The sequence below is a fragment of the Crocodylus siamensis genome, chromosome 8 (assembly GCF_052110815.1).
Source record: "Crocodylus siamensis isolate JL-2025a chromosome 8, ASM5211081v1, whole genome shotgun sequence".
Classification (NCBI taxonomy): Eukaryota; Metazoa; Chordata; order Crocodylia; family Crocodylidae; genus Crocodylus; species Crocodylus siamensis.
Genome location: NC_143402.1, coordinates 21,713,961 through 21,732,933, shown reverse-complemented (window position 1 = coordinate 21,732,933; position 18,973 = coordinate 21,713,961). Strand labels below are relative to the sequence as shown.

Sequence of the window (18,973 nt, the reverse complement as noted above, 5' to 3'; positions counted from 1 at the left end):
TGCAGGCACTGGAAAAATTTCAAAGCATCTCCATGCAGGCCAAGAGACTGCAGTTGATTTCCGCCTTTGCTCCCACCCCTTACACAAAAAATACTTTCCCGAGGAAATCCTGGAAAGGATCTTTCCGAGGCCTGATAAGAAACGCTAGAATAACATTTATGATAACACAACCGGATTCCAAGCTGCCTACCAAAGGAAAAGCATCATGGTAGGACCCAGAGCAATGAAACAGGTGTGTGAGCTGCAGCATCCAGAAATGTTAGTGCCCAATCTCCAGAAGGATTTCTCTCTCTGTCTCAGAAATAAAAAGCCACCCCGCAAGGCCCTTACATCCACAACTGGCCAAGAGGGTCACTATCCCCTGTGGAAGGGACAAAATATAGATTTACTTTGAAAAGAAGGAGTGAATTCTGTTTCCTAGAATACCGGAGGAAAAATCAGAATACTCCACCATGCAAGAAAACCATTAGCACTGCCCAGAATAATGCCCTCCTCATTCTTCAGAAATGAATTAATAATATTACAAAATGCACAACTCTTCCTGTGTCTTCCAGTGCGTCTGATTTTGTATAAGTCCATATCGCAGACTTGTTGGGATCAACTTTATTTTGCATATTGTGGGGCTAATTTGTGGAAAGTAGCTAAAGATACCTGGAGACAGAGTTTGCAGTTTCTCTGAGACTGACACCACATCCAGTTTCATTTTTCTTGTTCTTGATGGAATTAACAACATAATTTTCCTGAAATCTCCTATTTCCTTGAAACTCCTACACAGATAGTTAACACCACACGAAGATCCATAAAAAGATGTCAGAATTAACCCTGGTTCTATTTTCATTTTTTTTTGTTCCAATGAAAATAGAGGGAAATCTTTACTTTTCATTATCTTCTTGTTAAAGTGGGCTGCTGTTATATTTTGTTTTCTACTGACAGTAGCCACTAAGTAAAAAACAGGAAAAGAAAGTGACTAGAATCAAAATGAAAATGTCTCTAGTTTCACCACTGAAAGTAAAAGGAAAAAAAAAAGAGATTAATATAAATACCGAAAGAAAAAGAATAATCCCTGTGGTTATTACTAGCACAGATCACCCCCTTTCCTTTTTATAGAGGAATTTTATGTTGATGCAACATACTGGTGAATGTGTGTTATAGCTCCCTGTGCCTGACCCACTGCTGCTCTGTATCCTAGCTGTTTGGGTCAATATGCAACAGTCCGTTGCTTTTAGTTCATGACCGCCATAATTTGTTCCCAGTGGTGTTAGACAAGATAGCAGCCACTGCACTAAATAAGCAATGATTGCAGAGAAAATACACTGGGTGGGCAGGACGCTCTGCTCCCATCCCACTCGGCTTTCTCTTGGTGAGATCGGGGGAGGCAAAATATTGCCAAGAACTCGGAAAGATCATAACAGGTCAGCGCGCTTTTAACACTACATACTCCTATTTGAAACTTCTGGGCTTCTCTCACAAATCAAGTTTGCACAACTAACGGAGTTAACCACTGTGTAGCACACCGCAGCACCCTTGAAAGGATCTTGCGGCATCCCAGTGCACCATGACATTCTGGTTGAGAATTGCTGTTTTAGCGATACAGCACAGCAGCCATGATGCTCAGGAATGGCAGGGGCAAAGACAGTTTTAAGCAAGACAATGAATCACAGGATTTGCTTTATGGGCTGCAGCACAGCTCAGAATCTGCGGATTCAGGCACAACCAACCCCGTAGTTAGTGCACACCACTTACTGGAGACTGTGGAGCACAGCAGATGGCTGGTCGGACAGACCCAACTCTGTAGCCATACTAACACAATTCTCTCCCAGCCACCTGTGGTACAGGCAGACGCCTACCTGTTGTCCGAGCAGCATACACAAGCTGTGCTGGGGGAAGGCGTACTCAATCTCTCCCTCAAGAGTTTTTAGGGACCATGGAAAATCCTATCCCAGGATAGACAATAAGCTTGCTAGTAAAACATGAGGGATACAATAAAATATGCACAACTGAAGACAAACGAGGCTCAAACACTGGAGGCAAATTGAATTAAAGAATAAAAACCATTTCCTAAAGCTCCAGCTGTGCACTTTCCCTTTAAAAAAAAAGAAAAAGGTTCAAGCAACACCCCATGAGCCCAGAATTTCTATGCAAGTTTCCAAATTCCCCATAAAAAGTCCCACATAGGCGATTAGTGTGTGAAAAAGAAAACCACCTCATAAAACTGCCCATACATTACATAATGGAAAGCGATGAAATCAGATGCCGGGCAGATGTGAGTGGGAGTGCAGTCTCTTTTTATTAGACTCCAGCTCAGCTCCAGTTTTAGGGCATGTAGCACTTTTGGGTGGTTTTTCTTTCCATCCTGGTTTAAAATAAGCTATTACATAAAAAAAGTAGAATTCATGTTTCTCCCTAGTCTGTAAACTTAAGCGTCTTCTGATTTGTTATGGAACCTACAGAAAAAATCTTGGTATGTCCCCTGAGCCAATGGGGTATCCACCCATCTGTTACTTAAGAACCCTAAGATCTGAAATAACCATTTTGCATATAGGACTCACGTCCAACCTCTGCTAAACATATTGAGCTAATTTCATTCCAGCTGTAACTGCACTGGGATTACAAACCAAATTCTATCTATGATGCCCAGTTCTGTCTTCATTGATGCAGATACACCCTCACTGAATTTGGCACTAACTTGGATTCCAGGTATCTCTGAAAGCAGAATGTATCCCATTAGGTGTCAAATATGCACCTCTCTGTCCTTACAGCATATACTGAAGATGTGTGTGTATGCATTCATTTGTATATACACATACATATATACACGTGTACACATATACTATACACAATATAAACTCATTACATGCATGCATGCACAGAGTTGGGCATGAGCAAGCCTGATTCTCCTCTCACTTAAACTAATGTAACTCGTCTTCTGGAGTTACCCCTGATAGACACCAGTGTGAGGGAGAAGAGACTCTGGCTCTGCACATCCTATTTATATGAGTGCAGAGGAAACCAAGCAAATGGAATTATTCCACCCCCACCCCCACAACACTTAGCATTACAGGAGTGAATAATGATGTGATACTGCAATGCTACTGTCTTCCAGCTATGAGCTAAACAGTGTATGTGCTCCCACCCACACCCCCATGGGTTTTGGAATCCAGTTCTGAATGTTGCAGTCTGGAGTCCTCTATCATACACACATGTGGTATGAGGAACAGCTTTTTAGCATGGGAGACATGTGCCAAGAGCTTACATCCTGTAGCCCAGTAGCATTTACCATCCACACTTGGATCAGAGACTCCACACTTCGGTGCATAACATGAATAAAGCGCAATAGATTTCACCTTTTTATGAAACTCTCAGTACAATCCACCAATCTTCCTACGTTTCAACAGACACAGGCACAGATAGAGTCTCGAGATAGGAATAAGAAACTTTACTGGTCACTCTCCTATATACGGTGGATCTCCATAATTAACTTTCACACCGTTTCCAGGATTTGCAAGCCTTGGGAACAGTGCCCTGCTGCACTGCCAACAAGGGATTGTTCAAATACCTCCCTTGCACTCCAGCCTTGAAATATGTTGTCTGCTTTTAACAGCACTGATTCCATCATGACTGAGGAACCCTCGAGAGTCTAAAGCACTGGCAGGAGGAACGTCAACAGCGGGTGGCCACGGTTCCAGCCTGGACAGAAGCTGGAGTTGCAGTGGAGGAGGAGGAGGAAGAAAATGAATGGCAGAAGCAACTCAGTTCACAGTGTAAGCAGCAGATTAGTTTACTGTTCATATCCAAGACATGTACAGTACTACGCAATATAAACATGAAGAGTAGTCTGGGGGGCAGAAAGCTCTTTCAGGCAGCTGCAACAAACTGCTTAATCACAGAATAGTGCCAGGCGTATGTGTGCGCGTGTTTATACACGAGAGAGATAGACGTGCATTTTTAGAGGTTATGAGGTCCCTCCTCTAGGATTCCCTTATTTGCTTCACCGACTAAACATCCTTGCAGCTAAGGAATGATGGATATCACTCGCTGGAGTTCAGCTTCACTGATCTTGAAGCAGCCCAGACTCATGGTCTAACTCCAGTGAAAACCAACTTTTCTGGCAGAAGCACCCATAGATTAGTGCTACAGTCTCCCCAAGTGCCACTCCAATTCCTTTCCCCGTCCTGGTAAAGGCACTAAAATCCATCATGCAGGAAGAAAATCACCAGATCACTAGCATTTCAGCTCTCTGTCTGGGGGCACCTAAGCATCCCAGCAGCATTGCAAAAACTCAGTAATAAAGTATGCATCAAATGCTCCAACAAAAAAATGTACTGCTATTGCTTGGATAAATTTGAGTTGAAAATGCCATTCTGTGCACATATAGGAGTCTACTTCCTTTTAAAATAGGCCTATGGACCAAGCATGCATCCATGATCCTGCTGATCAAAGCAAGCAGTGGTTTTTACTTCAGTTGCTATATTACTGTATTTATTTGCATACCACACTCAACTTCTCATAAAATTAACAATTAAAAATAGGGTAAAAGGAAAGATCTTTTTTTTTTCATTCTGCCTCCCCAAAACAAAGCGTGTGTCTTATCTGAGGGTACATGGTATGAGAATATGGTATTTGGTGAGCATGCTACCCATCATAACTCTCTTTTTTCATCTTTTAAAAAAGAAAAGAAATTCAATGAGAAAAATCAAAGGGCAACCCCACCACACTGAAGGCAAAATAAAGAAGAGAAAGGTTATACAGAAAATCATACTGTGTACTGAAAGGTCAAAGTCACATCCAGCTTTACACATTGTCAAGAATCAATATCTCCCACTTTGTGTGTTTAAAACCTTAGACCTAAAGCAGCATTTGATTTTTTAATAATACATGAACATCTGGAGTGTTTTACACGGAGATGTCTCAATAGCTTCTGCAAACATTAAGGGACAGATTTAAACGGATGTGCACAGATCTGAATTCCCAATGACTTTAGTGGGAATTACAAACATCATACCCTAGGGGAGAATTTGCCCTAAATAAATGCAATCCTATGAGACCCATGAGAGATAGATACGTTTTATAATTCCCATTTTACAGAGGAAGAAACCGTGCCTCTTCACTCATTACTTGCCTCACTGGGTCAATATATCTTGATGTTTGCCTCAACAGAAGCCAATCCCCCTTTTATGCTGCACTGAAGATCATGGGAGTGTCTAAACAAACCCAACTGTTATATCTTCAAGACCCCGATAGCACTGCAAGCTTGGGTGAAAGGAGCTGTAGATGAGCAAGTGACAGAAGGACTGTTCTTAGCTTTTTTCGAGCTGTGGTGCAACTCCTGTTATCTTCAGCCTCCTTCTGGTTTACCAGATAACTGAAGAAGGAAGTGGCCAGTCAAGACTTCTGCGATTGAAAACAAGAGGGGTCTTTCTGTCTGTTTTTCTCTGTGGTTTTGTGCTATAATCAAGAAGATACCATGGACAAACAGACACAGCTAGATCATATGTCTGACAAGGGTGAGACGTGTGCTTGTGTGTGGGAAGCAACCTCATGCAGTTCCTCTCCCACAGGTAATTCATATATGTGTTCCCCACACATTTCTGCCCTTTTACCTCCCCTTGTCCGTAGCAAGACACTTCCTCACACAACCCGCAGGTCCTCACTCTGGTCTGCACCTGGCAACATGAGTACAATGGTAGCTCAGGGGTTAATCACAATGTTAATCACAGATGCATAACAGATGTCTGGTGGAAGTGAGGGAGTGTGACGGGCACTAACTGGAAAAAGATAAAAAGGGCAAACGGCAGACAAGAGCCCTGCTAATGCTTCTCCTTGCCCCCCACACCTGCATTTTATGCACTTTTCTGACCAAGACAGGTGAAGAAGCGCCAGTGAAAGGTGAAACCACAGGCCTCTCTCCCCTCAACACAAGAATGATGAGACAAGTGTACACCTTGCATCTTCTCTGAGGAAGCAAGGACAAAGGATCAGGGCAAGCTCTTCCCTTTGGTGTCTGAGAGAAGGTGCTAACAAGAGGGGAAAGGCCCCTTTGAGCCCTGGTGGTTTGACAGGATTTCCTGCCTCCTGCAAGACACTTTGATTATATCAGTTTGGATCAAGTTTCTGGGCTGCAAAGTTACAGCTGCTCTTTGGAACAGTTTACATCAGCACTTCCCAAACTGCAGGGCACACCCAGAGACAGAACGAGAAATGCTGGTGCCCTGGGCTGCACAGGCTGCTCCTGTGGCCTCAGCTCCCCAACCATGGGCAGCTGCTGCACCCACAGCAGTGCAGATGCCCCAGGGGCTGCCAGGCTAGCGCTCCCTCTAAATTGGTTCCCAGGGCTCGTACCCCACTTGCCCACTCCAAGTTCAGCTACTAGTCACGCCCCTATGGGAAGTTTAGTCTAAAGCAGCATGCCCCATTTCTTTCCAGAGTCTTATACTAACATTAGATAAGCTTCTATGTCACTTGGACTATTTTCCTTCTTCATAAAAAAATGGCTTTATTGAACCTTTCACTCAAAATAAGAGTTTAGAAAGGGGGTTGCTCATGGACATAATATCCTGCATGGGCTAAACCGAAACTCACAGAAATCACTGAACTTGTGACTCAGTGCCTGGGAGGAAGAAATATAGTTCATTAACACACCAACCTATTTTGACCCCCAACCAACCTGTACATATGCAAACACTTAAAATTCTGCTCCAATTAGTGTTTACCACACACAGCTTCCCTCAATGAGTCTTTAGTTTGAGTCCCATCAAGTAGGGGGAGCTGCACCTAACAGGTTTTGAAACAAATTTGTGTGGGGTTGGGAGTTAGAAATAATGTAAAAAAGAAAAAAGCCATCTCAACATGTATGGCTTAGCACTACCTGCACCAACCCCCTCCCCTTCAAAAAACACATACGAAGACAGGCACAGACACATGCCATTCATTGCAACAGCTTGTTTATTATACAAGTGAACAGATGCGAGTCTCTCCATACCTGATACTCCTGGGTGATGTAGCCATGAATTTATTGATACATTAACTCATTTCTATGGTTCCTATTACCACGGCAGGCTGGCACATTAATGACAGAGACTGAAGGCCCCAAAGGAAATAAAAAGAAAACACCTACTCAGATGCTTAAATAAACGCATCTTTTTTATCATGCATCCCACCCACCCAGAGACTGCTCCACTGCTTTCCTGTTAATCATCTTACTGATCACAAAAGCACCTCGTTTGGACTAAGGGACGCCACATATTCAGTCAACCTGTGTTAGAGCCTCTTCCTTTCAACAATGCAATGCTTCCAGTGCAGGGGCTCTGGCAGGGAGACGATGCAGTGTTACATCAGGGCTACACCACAGATTTCTCTACACTGGCAAAATACTGGACCGCTTCTTGCAACAGTGGAAGCTGTACCATAGGCAGTGTCAGGTATTTTACTGTCAGAGAACTGCACCAAAAAGTCACAGCAAAATAATAGTTCTGCTTACATTAACCTTCCCATGGTGGCTACAAGTGGTGGACCTGTACCAGTGGGGAATTACAGGCATCAGTTTTGTCAAGAAAAATACATTGCAATTGATGTGACGGTATAGCACCTAATATCATTCAAAACCATGAAAATTACAACCACTTTGATGCAAAAATGGAACATCTTGCTTCATTCCTCTCTAATGTGGTATTTGTAGCTGATCAGGTTCAGATTCTGACCAAACATACCTGCTTTCTGAAGCCTCCTTATCCTATTAAAACACTTACAAGCTTTTCTCAATGCCAGTGAAAAACCAGGGGCATTCTACATTGCTTGAGCTTTTAAATCAAAATATAAAATCTTACTTGATATGGGAGAGAACTTCCCTCTCTGTCTAGATTATTTTAATTATGTCAGTGTTTACTACTAGAAGAATCCCATGGAGAGTCACTGCACTACAGATTTATCTGAACTCAAAGGTTTTAAAACAATGCAGTTCTCAGAGAAGCAACTGGAAGAATCATATTGATTTCAGTGGAAGTTAAATTTAGCCCCAGGGGTACCATGAACAGATCCTGATTTGTCATAACCAATGCTAACTTCAACCCTCTTGAATACCAGCATGGTTAACCAGATTCTATCATGTCAATAGGTTTTCTACAACATGATTGTTGGTGCTGGAACGAGCTGGCAGCCTGGAGATGGAAGTTACTCAAAACTGCTGTGTTTGGCATGCTCCTTTACCCACAAGCAGTGGGCACTGATTATCCTGCTGAGGCACAAGGGGCTACTTTTGGTTTGGACTTGAGAATACATTTTTCCTGTCCTTTAAGTGGTCATACTAAAGTGATTGTTTTAAGTAGCTCCCCAGTCACTGTTCTCTGCATTTCAGATGCTGAAAGGTAACTCCAAATCCACCTCCACTACAATGTTTATTTGCAGTGAGCTGCCAACCTGTAGCCCATTATGGGTGCTTATTTCAGTCACGCCTTCCCTCATCCATCATTCCCTATCCCCCATCCCCTATCACACCTGGCATATTGGGAACTAGTTGTATGAACACAGTTGAACCCTAATGCGGCAGATTCTTAGACACATGCCTCACCTTTAAACATGTGAGTAACCCCATCATATTGAAGTGAGATGTTGGCTGAACTGTGTTATTTTGTGTGCACATTTGTATATGAAGCCCTTCAGTTCTAAGCATCCAGAAACAGGCCCTAGATCTATTTTATATCTGTAAGATTTATGCCTACCTGGAGCATGACTGAATCAGTACAAATCATCTATTCTCTTTTGCAATCCTGCAAACACAGCCACTTCATTTAGATGTCATTAGCACTATCAGTGCACTGGCCACCTGAATAATTGTCACTAACAAGGAAATCTCATTTTCCCCGACTACAAATTAGCCCTGCTCCAATTCCAGCACACCTGTCTCTGTAACTTTAAAATTTCTCTTTCCCTTTCCCCAAAGATTACATTAAAAAAATAAACCTTCATAAATTACAAAATTTAATGTTGGCACGGCTGGCATTTCAGCTATTCCTATTGATTTTTGCTAAACCTAGTTTTTGTCCCAGTCTGCTCCCTCTCTCTCTGCAGGACAGGAGGTGGCGGGTCAGAGAGCCCAGAAGGGCATTCTGGCAGGGCCATAGGAAGCAAAGGAAAGTGTGTGGCAATGAACTGGCATGCAATGCAATCAGATAACTTTTATCAGTTGAGTTCACTATGAGAGAAATAAGCCCAAATATTAAAAGGGCCAGAGTTTTGCTATGTCAGTGGAATCTTAATTCGGTAGGCAGATACTCAAAGGAAAATTACATCCACACTGTTCTCCCTCACATGTGGCCAAACAAACAATTCCACCCTTAATTTTATTTTATTAGGACTTTGTAGGACTCACATCTGGTAAAGCAGCATACAGCTTTTTTGCTGCACCCCCTCTCCAAACACACAATATGAAGTACGGGAAATCACCATTTGAGGCAGCAACTGTAACTCGTTTCAAGAAAAATATTTTTTTTAAAAGGAAAATCTTATCATATAAAGGAATTAATGCATTTAACCCTGTTCTACCCTGTAACACACAATCCAAAGCAAACTAAGCAACTGCAAAAGAGCCACGAACAGGTCACTTAACAAACTGTGTCCCATTCCCCCTTTCAAGAAGATCTGCAGATAGAAATCTTTCACATGGGTGAAAACACGAATCTCAAACACAAGCAGACTCACCATGGCTGTAATTTTTAATCCTGGTTCTGTTCATCAGAAAAAGTGTGGATTAAATGAAGAGGAATATAAAAGCATGACCAGTGTCCCCTTCCATTGTCTATGTCAGCTGTTGCAAAGCACTGTCCACTGGATACAGGAGGATTTCCAACCCAAATTCCTTCCTGCAGGCAGTAAGCTGGAGATCTGTCCTCTTTTCCACCCAGGCCTGTGGTGCTGTGAGCTAATCAAAACTACCCTTGCTGACCTCATCCATCCTGAGAAACACTGAGTCCTCCCCAGGAAGGTATAGGACATCTATGGTGTGTGCAGTTGGGGCTGAACCATATAAATAGCAGGGATGGAAGCAAGAGGGAGAGAGAAAAAGCAAACGTATGTGCTTGCATGCAGCTTAACGGTTTCAGGCTCTCCTTAAGCTCTCCCTTGCTTTGCTAGACAGATGTACCGTTTTGTTTTTCTCAGCACAACTTTCTAATTTAAATGAGCGTAAAGGAATCACTCCACCCTCACATGAACTGCCTAGAGCAGAGGTTCCCAAACTTTTTCTTATTGCATACCCCCTTCCAGATTTACCAGCTGCCCACATACCCCTACCAGCATGGTTTAAATTTTAACCCCTTAAATACCAACAATTATAATGAAAACTAAATCCACCATTATACAATTTCTCTCACGTATCCCCCAGAGATGTCTGGTGTACCCCCATTAGTACATGTATCACAGTTTGGGAACCCCTGGCCTAGAAGGTATGATATAGACAGATTCACCAGCATGGCCCAAGACAGGGCTTTGCCACTCCCAACCTGGATGGTTAAAAAATTCAAAGCTGGTTATAAAAGATGGGAGTTCCTAGCTATAGCCTGCTCTCAGGCACCTAAACAAGAGCGTTTTCAGGAGCCCTTATTCCTGTTTCTCACACACAGCACCTACCCTCGCCAACATGTAGCTGCCGAAAGTGGAGTTGACTGAAAACTTACTGCCTGTGTCAGGAAGGGAAAGATTGAGTAAAGGTGTCCAGTTCTACCAGTCACATCTTAGATCCTGCTTTCCAGGCAGGTGGCTTTTGTTAACATCTACTTTAAAAAGGGGGGGTCAACATAAGACCTAATTGACTAGGGGTTCTGGCCACTCACAGCAGGTCTGAATTTGGTCATTCAAATGTACCCTTCAGCACTCTGACAAACGATGGTCAGAAATAAGAGTGAGTGATGATGATGCATTGCAAACCTTCAGAGAGGGCCAGCAGATAAAGAGGAAAGGAGATCCAAGAGTTAGTGCACTGGCGCCTGGCATTTGGGAGACCCAGGTTTAGTGCCCTGCTTCATCACCAACTTCATGTATGACCTTAGCCTGTTTGTACTTTAGACAGTAGTTCCCTACCTCACATGGGGATTGGTCAGACCAACTAAGGCAAGAAACCGATGGGAAATGAAACAGTCTAAAGGGAAAGTTCAGCTTACGTAGCAAATAAATTAGCCTGTAGCAAAAACCACATTCTTTCTCTACAATGCCAATTTCCTGATTCAGTGTCCCTGGCACCAATCATTTACAACAGGAGCCGAAAGATCTGCCATCTATGTGGGGCAGAACAGGGGAAATTCAGGTCTGAAGTAAGGAAGGGGGACAAAGGTGCAACCTCTGAGTAGGCCTTGGAAAGGGCTAGCAGGAACGCGGCCAGCACACATCCAGCTAATGATGACGGAGTCCCTCACAGATGTGAAGGCATCTGAGTGGTCATCCAAGTTACCTGGGAATGCATGTAAAATTTCCACCAACACAGGAGTCAAAAGTCATTTCCAAATGTGATCTCATGTAACTGCAATGTAAAGAAAATACAGAGCTTTACACACAGCCACTAGACTTCGTTTTTAACAGGAAGTCCCCTTTATGTCTCACTGACCTGATGCTGCTTCCACTTTAATCATATATATCATTATAGCTATTTTAAGAGGGGGTAACATGCTGCACTGGAAAAGGAAGGCTCAAGCTCAGAACAACAAACCTGTGATCCTCTCAGGGCTGTAAACTGCACTGATGTAATCAAGCCCCTACAGGGAAGGAGGACCAACTGAAGGCAAGCCACCAGTAGACAGCTGACCCCTCCTCTCCCCCCATAACAGATAAAAGCCCATATTTACAGTGTACAAGACCATTTAATATGTGTACATGAATGGCTAATTCCCCACCATCATCATCACTGACCTATAGCTACCCCTGAAGCAGAATGTGACCTCGGTTAAACAGTGCACAGCACTGCTGTACACTGATTTAGGGGCAGTTGTGAGGAAGAAACCCATATCTGGCTGACAGTGCAGGGGCGATTTGGAAAGGCCAAAGAACATTAATCAAACTGGACTCTGGCCAGGACACTGGAGCCAGAAGCGTCCACACCACCGTTCCAAGATCAACTCCCTGCAGCACACGCAGACAGTGTGTCCGGTGGGCGTACGTATGATGGAAGGTTTGGTGGGGGGAGGAGGGCAGGAAAGAGAGGTGTGTCAAGGCTATTTGTGATCCTAGCCACCACTCAAAATGGATCTCAGCCCAATTCTTCTCAGGAAAACCTTATTCCATGATAATCCCCAACCGGACCTTCCTGTCATTAGTACTCCAGGGGCGCCACTGAAGGAAACCAGACCATAATTTCCAGTTGCAGAGAATAATCATCAGCTGCCTCATGGGTATCAGGGCAGCCAATATTTCTGGGTGGGGGAGGAGGTTGGGGAGAAACCAGGCCCACTCCAAAGAAGGTGGAAGAGACAATATGTCCACATGGCCAGAGTGAGCTGAAATGCTGTCCCACGAAACAGTCTAGGGAGCCATTATTTCTTTCCCCTATTAAATCAAGGGCCTCTCAGAGAGGATTTAGGGACTAAAACAAGACACTTGCCTCCTAAAACACTACTGTCATCTAACAACTGGCAATTAATCTCATATGGTTTGGTTTCTAACAGTATATTAGGTACGGTATAGCCCAGGGCCAGAGATGAGAGCTCACAGACCACTCAGACAGTTCTGCATTCTTAATCCATATAAAAATTGAAAAACAAAAGCCTCAAAACCAAGTTGTAGGGATGCGCTGCACTAATTAAAGAAGCAGAGAGCTAGGAATCTGCAGGCTGCCAAGGAGGCAATCATCTTGGAAATGTGGAGACAGAAATTAAACTTTGGAATAAGTCTGGAGCCCCAGTAGGGTGGACCCCCAATAGTTCAAGGCCTGAATTTTATGGAGGTGGTTAGGGCCAAATTTGAGTCTACAAACCTGTCTCTCTTCTCTGTTTGAAGGAGATGCTTTCATGGAAGGATTCCAAGGCCAATGCTTTCTATACATTATGGAGCAAACAGCAGCACTAGAAAAACCAGGCCAAATGTCTGTTGAGAAGTGGTTCAAAGGATGTCACAGGCTTGCAGAAAGACAAAAGAGCAATTATTTTTTTTTCCGCACAGAAGCCTTACTGCCAGGAATGTGGGGAATGTCAGGGAATATTGCAAAACAGGATGCAAAGAGATGTTGGCCTCAAGCAACATTACAATCTCATACACTAGCTTGACATTCAGAGGTTGAATCCTGGTGAAACCTCTCATCAGGATTAGGAACCCTGCCTTGGAAAATACTGCTCTACTACCTTGGAAACCAAATACCGAGTACAGCCAGTTTGATTCCACCCTGCCTTCTACTTTCAGAGGAGTCAGTAAAGGAGCCTCCGCTATGGCAAGTTCTGAGGGGCAAAGGCCCTGACCAATCCTTTCCAACCTATGACCTCCCTGCAAACTTCCTCTGCCATAAAGTCCTTGCTGAAAAAGCACATTGTATTCTGCACACCTACTGCACCTGGCATCCAAAGAGCTAAAAACAGCTAAGCCTCAATGTTGCCATGCGCAGGAGATCAGTCTTGTGACGCCCTACTTTACAGGTAGGCACTCTGAGGCACGGTAAAGGAAAAGAAGTTGCTTGCCATGCAACAAATTAATCAGTGGTAAAACCAGACACAGAACCCAGGAGTCCCAACTCCCAGTCTCTTGCTCTAAACACTAGGGAAGACTTCTCGATATATTTTTTTTAATGACCCCCTTGCAAGTTTTGCTAATTTACCATAAATATTTGGGTCTCCTAAGGATTCTACACCCACCCCAAGCTGCTGCCTTTCAGGGAGGCTAAGCTGCCAAATCTGAGGCATTAGAGTCGCTCCCATGGCTGCAGGCAGTAAGGTCAGAAGTACAGGAAAGCTATAACTGCCTTAGGTCAGGCCCAAGAAGAAGCTGAGTTAGGAAGAAAGAGGATCTGCGATAGCAACACAAGGCAAGCAACCGAGACTCATTACTGGCAAAGTGTGTGCCTTTAGGCAGAAATGACACATTTTTTCCAGGTCTGCCTCCATGTGAAAGTCCCTCTAAGTAAAGGAAACTCTTACTTCAGGACTAGATCTCTCACATCAAGACCTACTTGGTGCTATTTACTCAGCCAAGTACTGACCTGACAAATATAATGATTTCGCCACAACATGGAGGAAGGCCGCCCACAGACAAAAACAAGGCGCTTCCTCCATCTGGAGACAAGGGAAAGAGCTATTCTTAGCGATGAAGAGGCTGCGTAGGGAACCAAGGGCAATGTGGATTCTAATCCACTTCTACTGATTTTCAGGGATTAGTCTCACCCAATGATGCATAAAAAAACCCTAACCGCTCACAAAACATCTGCAGCCACTGGCTACAAGTCAAACATGCAGCTTTGAAATTGTACATACTACCCATGGCTTGGGACACTGCTTTGTACAAAGGTAAAGTTGAGGTTTATTAGTCCTAAAATTAGACAAACTTTGTTTTGCCCTGGCTCAGAATAAACTGCCACAGCTGGAAGACTGCTCATGAGATCACCAGGCCTCTCCCTGACCCAACAACCCTTGACTTGTAGAGCCATTTTTATAAATGATGGGCTCCTTGGTCTGGAGAGCTGCTATCTGCTCCCTGTCTGAATGGCAGCTCTCCATGAAAATACTCTCCAATAGGACAGCACCTGAAAGCAGGAGAGAGGAAGCAGTTAAAGAACTGCTCCCTTTTCTTAATAAGGCCACAACTTGAATTCAGTCACTTGCACCATCCATGAGAATCTCTAATCCATTGGTTCAGAGGTAACAAACACACAAAACCTAATAATATATGGAACAAAAGTGCTGCGTGTTTGTGAAAACCTGGCCCCACTGTCTCCAATGTACTGGCAATCTTTGGGTCTTGAGGGGACAAGAAGTAGTAGTCTTGTGTATCAAACCTCCCGGAATGAATCACCTTCATAAAATCACTGCTGCCAGCTTTGGGGTCATCCTGGCCAAGTCAGCATCTCCCTTCAACTTGAAAAATGCCAATTAAGCTTCACTACTGATTAAGACACTAACAGCTGCCAGAAAGTATAGATCCATGCTCCCCCTCCCCAGCACACGAACACTTATTTTAAACCATGATTAGTGCTACATTGAAGGCCTTTTGCTGCTGCTTGCTACTGCCTACTGCATGTTGTCATCTGATTTGCCAGCAACCCACTAGCAAAACTCACCATCAGTCTCACAAGAAACCTTCTAACCAAAGTCGTTACGGTTGAAAATAAAGAGCTAATTCCTCTGATTTTTTCCCATAAATCCTGAAGGCTCTCTCTAGAAGACCAACATGCAGAAAACACCCTTCAAGTTGCCAAACCAATCTGAACCCTAGCTGCAGTCTTTCACAGAGCCCTCTGTCTTCCTAGTACAATGGGAGGGTTCTTCCAAAAACCTGTGCGGGCAGGGGCTACCCTGCCACTGCCTTTCTGTCCCCTCCCAGCCCTCACACTCACCCACCTCAGGGAAAGGAATTTCAGAACAACTATAACAAGGTAAGCAAAGCTCTTCATGTGACTGCCTGCTGCTTCAGCTGACTGTGTTTCATAGCTACCCATTTCCAAAGAAAATCTCAGGATGGACAAAATTGGAATGACTTGTATTAGAGAACTAAAAACAGTGACAAAGCAGCTATTGTAGCATTCAAAGTCCCTCCCAATCATCTTAATAGCCTGGCAAAGCAACAAAAGTCCTTCAATATTCTCGAGGACATATAATTACACAACAGCCAGCTATATCTATCTGCCTATCTATTTATTTCAGGCTGCCAAGAGCCATTTACAAATATGGACTGTGTTCTAAGAAGTGACAGGTAAGAAGATTAGAAAGTTAGTAATTCCACTTAATTAACTCGTTTGGGTGGGAAAATGACTGCACAGGAACAGCCAAAGTGAGGCCTAAAGACATCTGTAATCACTATCCTTATCTTTAATTAGGATGTGAGGCTCATTAAGACCACAGGTCCTAGGTTGCAGGGTTCCAGCTTGGACCCGGGTGTCCTAGGTTCCATCAATCAGGAGAACTGGCAGTGCTGAAACTGAAAAGACAGTTACTCTTAATATTCATTATATTTTCTACTCCTCCATTAACAGGAAAAAAGACAGAAAAAGGAAAAAAAAGAATGCCTGTGAATCTTATCAGAAGCTAATCAACGAACATCTTGACTCTGATCTCTTCTTCCTCTGCGCTGCACTTTACCAAAAAAGAAGAGGACCATTGTTTCCTAGGGATCTTGAATGCCTGGCACAGGGACTGTCCACATCTAGCCTTCCTCACCATGGGCAGGACTTGCCAAGCCACAGGAAGGCTTTGATGGAGGCAGGGAAAAGGAACCCTAATTTTAAGGGTACTGGTGCCATCTCAGCAGACAGCTAGGTTGAGGTTTGTACAACTCAGAAGGGAGAAGGAAGGAAGGAAGGACATGAAAGCATAGGCCTTTGTCAAGCACTTGGTGTTTCTGCCTGCAGCATCTCTCAGGAGCTATACAGACCTTAATTAATTAACTTCTATAATCAGCAGCAAGTACCCCACATAAACCAGGCTATCATTAATGTTATATCATTTAAACCAGAAGAAAAAGCTAGAGAGAATAAATGAGAGAAGCAGAGTACCACCTTGTTACAGCTACTGGCTGCAGCTGGCAGAAGGAAGGCCCCCTGAAAGGAAGGGCAAGGCCCAATATCTCACCACCAGCTCTTCTTGCCCCCAGAAGTGCCACACTGTGGAAAGAAGCCTCTCCATTGCACCAAGTTACTCTCACAAACACTGGCACAGGATAAATGAAAGGGAAATATAATCTGCTGAAAATCCATCTAACCAGTTCAGTTCAACCAAGCCCCAGACCGCCCTCCACCTCTCCAGTGCCTGGAATCCTTCAACCACTAACCGCCTGCCAGTTCAAATCAACAGCTACACATTGCTTCTTGTAACCTCGATGGTTACGGCCAACAATGTCAACATGAGTGAGTCACAGAGGCACTCAACTTACCAGAAAAGCCAAGAGACTTGCTCTTTTCCTTTGCCATGTGCTCAATCCCATGCTAAATGTTCAGTGCCCACAATACAGCAAGCTCTAGGAGAGAGGACTGGAAAAGACAGGGATTGGACCCTCGCCATCTGGGGTGACAGCAGGATTTTTTTCAATCATGTTCGACTAAATTCTCATTCAAAACATTGTGATCATCTCAGTCAAACCCTTTTAACAGCAACAGGATCCCCCAACATCCAGGAGGGCCTAGTCTTCCCCATTACTGTTGTACAACAGGGCTGCCAAGGGGTGACCTACTGGCAGCACGCAGCCCACAAGAGATTAAATTTCAATCCCTGGGCTCCTGCCCAGCTGCCACTGCCCCCATTGCTCCAGCTGCAGAAGCAGATGGGATCTCTGGGCTCCCTCTGGCTTCCCCTTCCCTGGCCCAGGGATGGGGCAGTGTAGTGGAGTGCAGCCTGCAGCACTGGAGTCTCAGGGGGCAATGCAACAGGGGAATCCATGGCTGGGGAGCTTAGGGTGAGACAGGGCACCTGGGTGCATGGTGCAGTGGGGGCTCCTGGGCACATGGTGCTAGTGGCGGGAGGCAGCAATGTATGGCCCCGGGAGCTAATGGCCCTGACTGGTACAGTCTGTAGCACAGCCTGCGGGGCATGCAGGCTCCAGCTGCTTACAAGCTGGGCAGTAGTGTCATGTACACTAATGTAGTCGCTACCTTCAGGTCCTGCTCCAGGATCTGTCCATGCTCATGGAGGAGGTGAGGTGTCTGGGATGACAGGCTCTCCTCTAGGTGAGACACTAGGTAAGCAGAGCCAGCTCTGGCTAAATGAAAGGGAAATATAATCTGCTGAAAATCCATCTAACCAGTTCAGTTCAACCAAGCCCCAGACCGCCCTCCACCTCTCCAGTGTCTCAAAAATCACAAGAGACTTCCAAAATCATGAGACTAGCTTAAAATTCATGAGGTTTCTGAAACTAATGCTTTTTGAATGTTTTTTCTTTAGTCTTTGGGATCTGAAACTTTTGGGCTGCTCATTTTCTCTTCAACCACAAGAATTAGAAACATACTTTTTTTTTAATGAAAGACTAAATTTTCTTTTACTCCCTGTGACTGCAGATGGGGTACTGCTACAACTGTCACTGCCAATAGCAGGGTCAGACCATGTATAATGGCATCTTTCTATCTTCGTCTAAGGACATCAACATGTTGCTGGTGCTGGGTATTGTCCCCAATAAATTCACATCTTTACAATCTCACCCCACTTCTGCTCCACAAACTGGACATTCCCAATCTGCAGCAAAAAAAGCACTCACAGGCTTTATGTGTCTCTTTGTACAGCTCAGGGTTCACAGAGATAAACCTGAACAAAGAGGGTAGATCCATTTTCACACTTTCTCTGTCCTTGCTAATAGCGACATACAGGCCAGCGGCTTACTTTAGAGAATATTTAATCCCGTTTTTGTTTCAACATGAGCCCAGGCTCAGAGTCACTGCTTTAGAGGTGACCTTCAAAGGTCAAGTGCCAAATTCCTACAGCTTACCAACATGTAATGATTGCTCTCAATGCCCAAGCTAAGTGGGACTTTCAATTTCTACTGCTGAGACACTTACTTTCTTCCCTTTTTAACAGGCAATAATGTGAACTGCTAAGACAAACCATTCCAAGTCATGTAGGATATTTTTATTACATTGCTAGGGTTTTGACCTTGGTAGCTGTAAGTTCTACTTAAAAATGGGCCTATTCTTTGATGTTTCTAGAAAGAACTTCTTAAAACCAGCAGGCCAAGACAATGCAATTTTCAAATCATATGAACAATATTAACCAGGGAACATACAGTTTTTTATTGAAAGTACTGCACCTGCAAAGTCTACTGAGTGGAGGTCACCACAGAGAAGAACCACCACAGATAAGTAAATAAAAATTCA

The 18,973-nt window shown here is 44.0% G+C and overlaps 1 protein-coding gene across 11 annotated transcripts in view; it reads right to left on the bottom strand.

Annotated features, from left to right (window-relative positions):
* The window catches only part of STARD8 (StAR related lipid transfer domain containing 8), a 122,712-nt gene that overhangs the window by 28,826 nt on the left and 74,913 nt on the right, over positions 1-18,973 (bottom strand). The window lies entirely within an intron of this gene.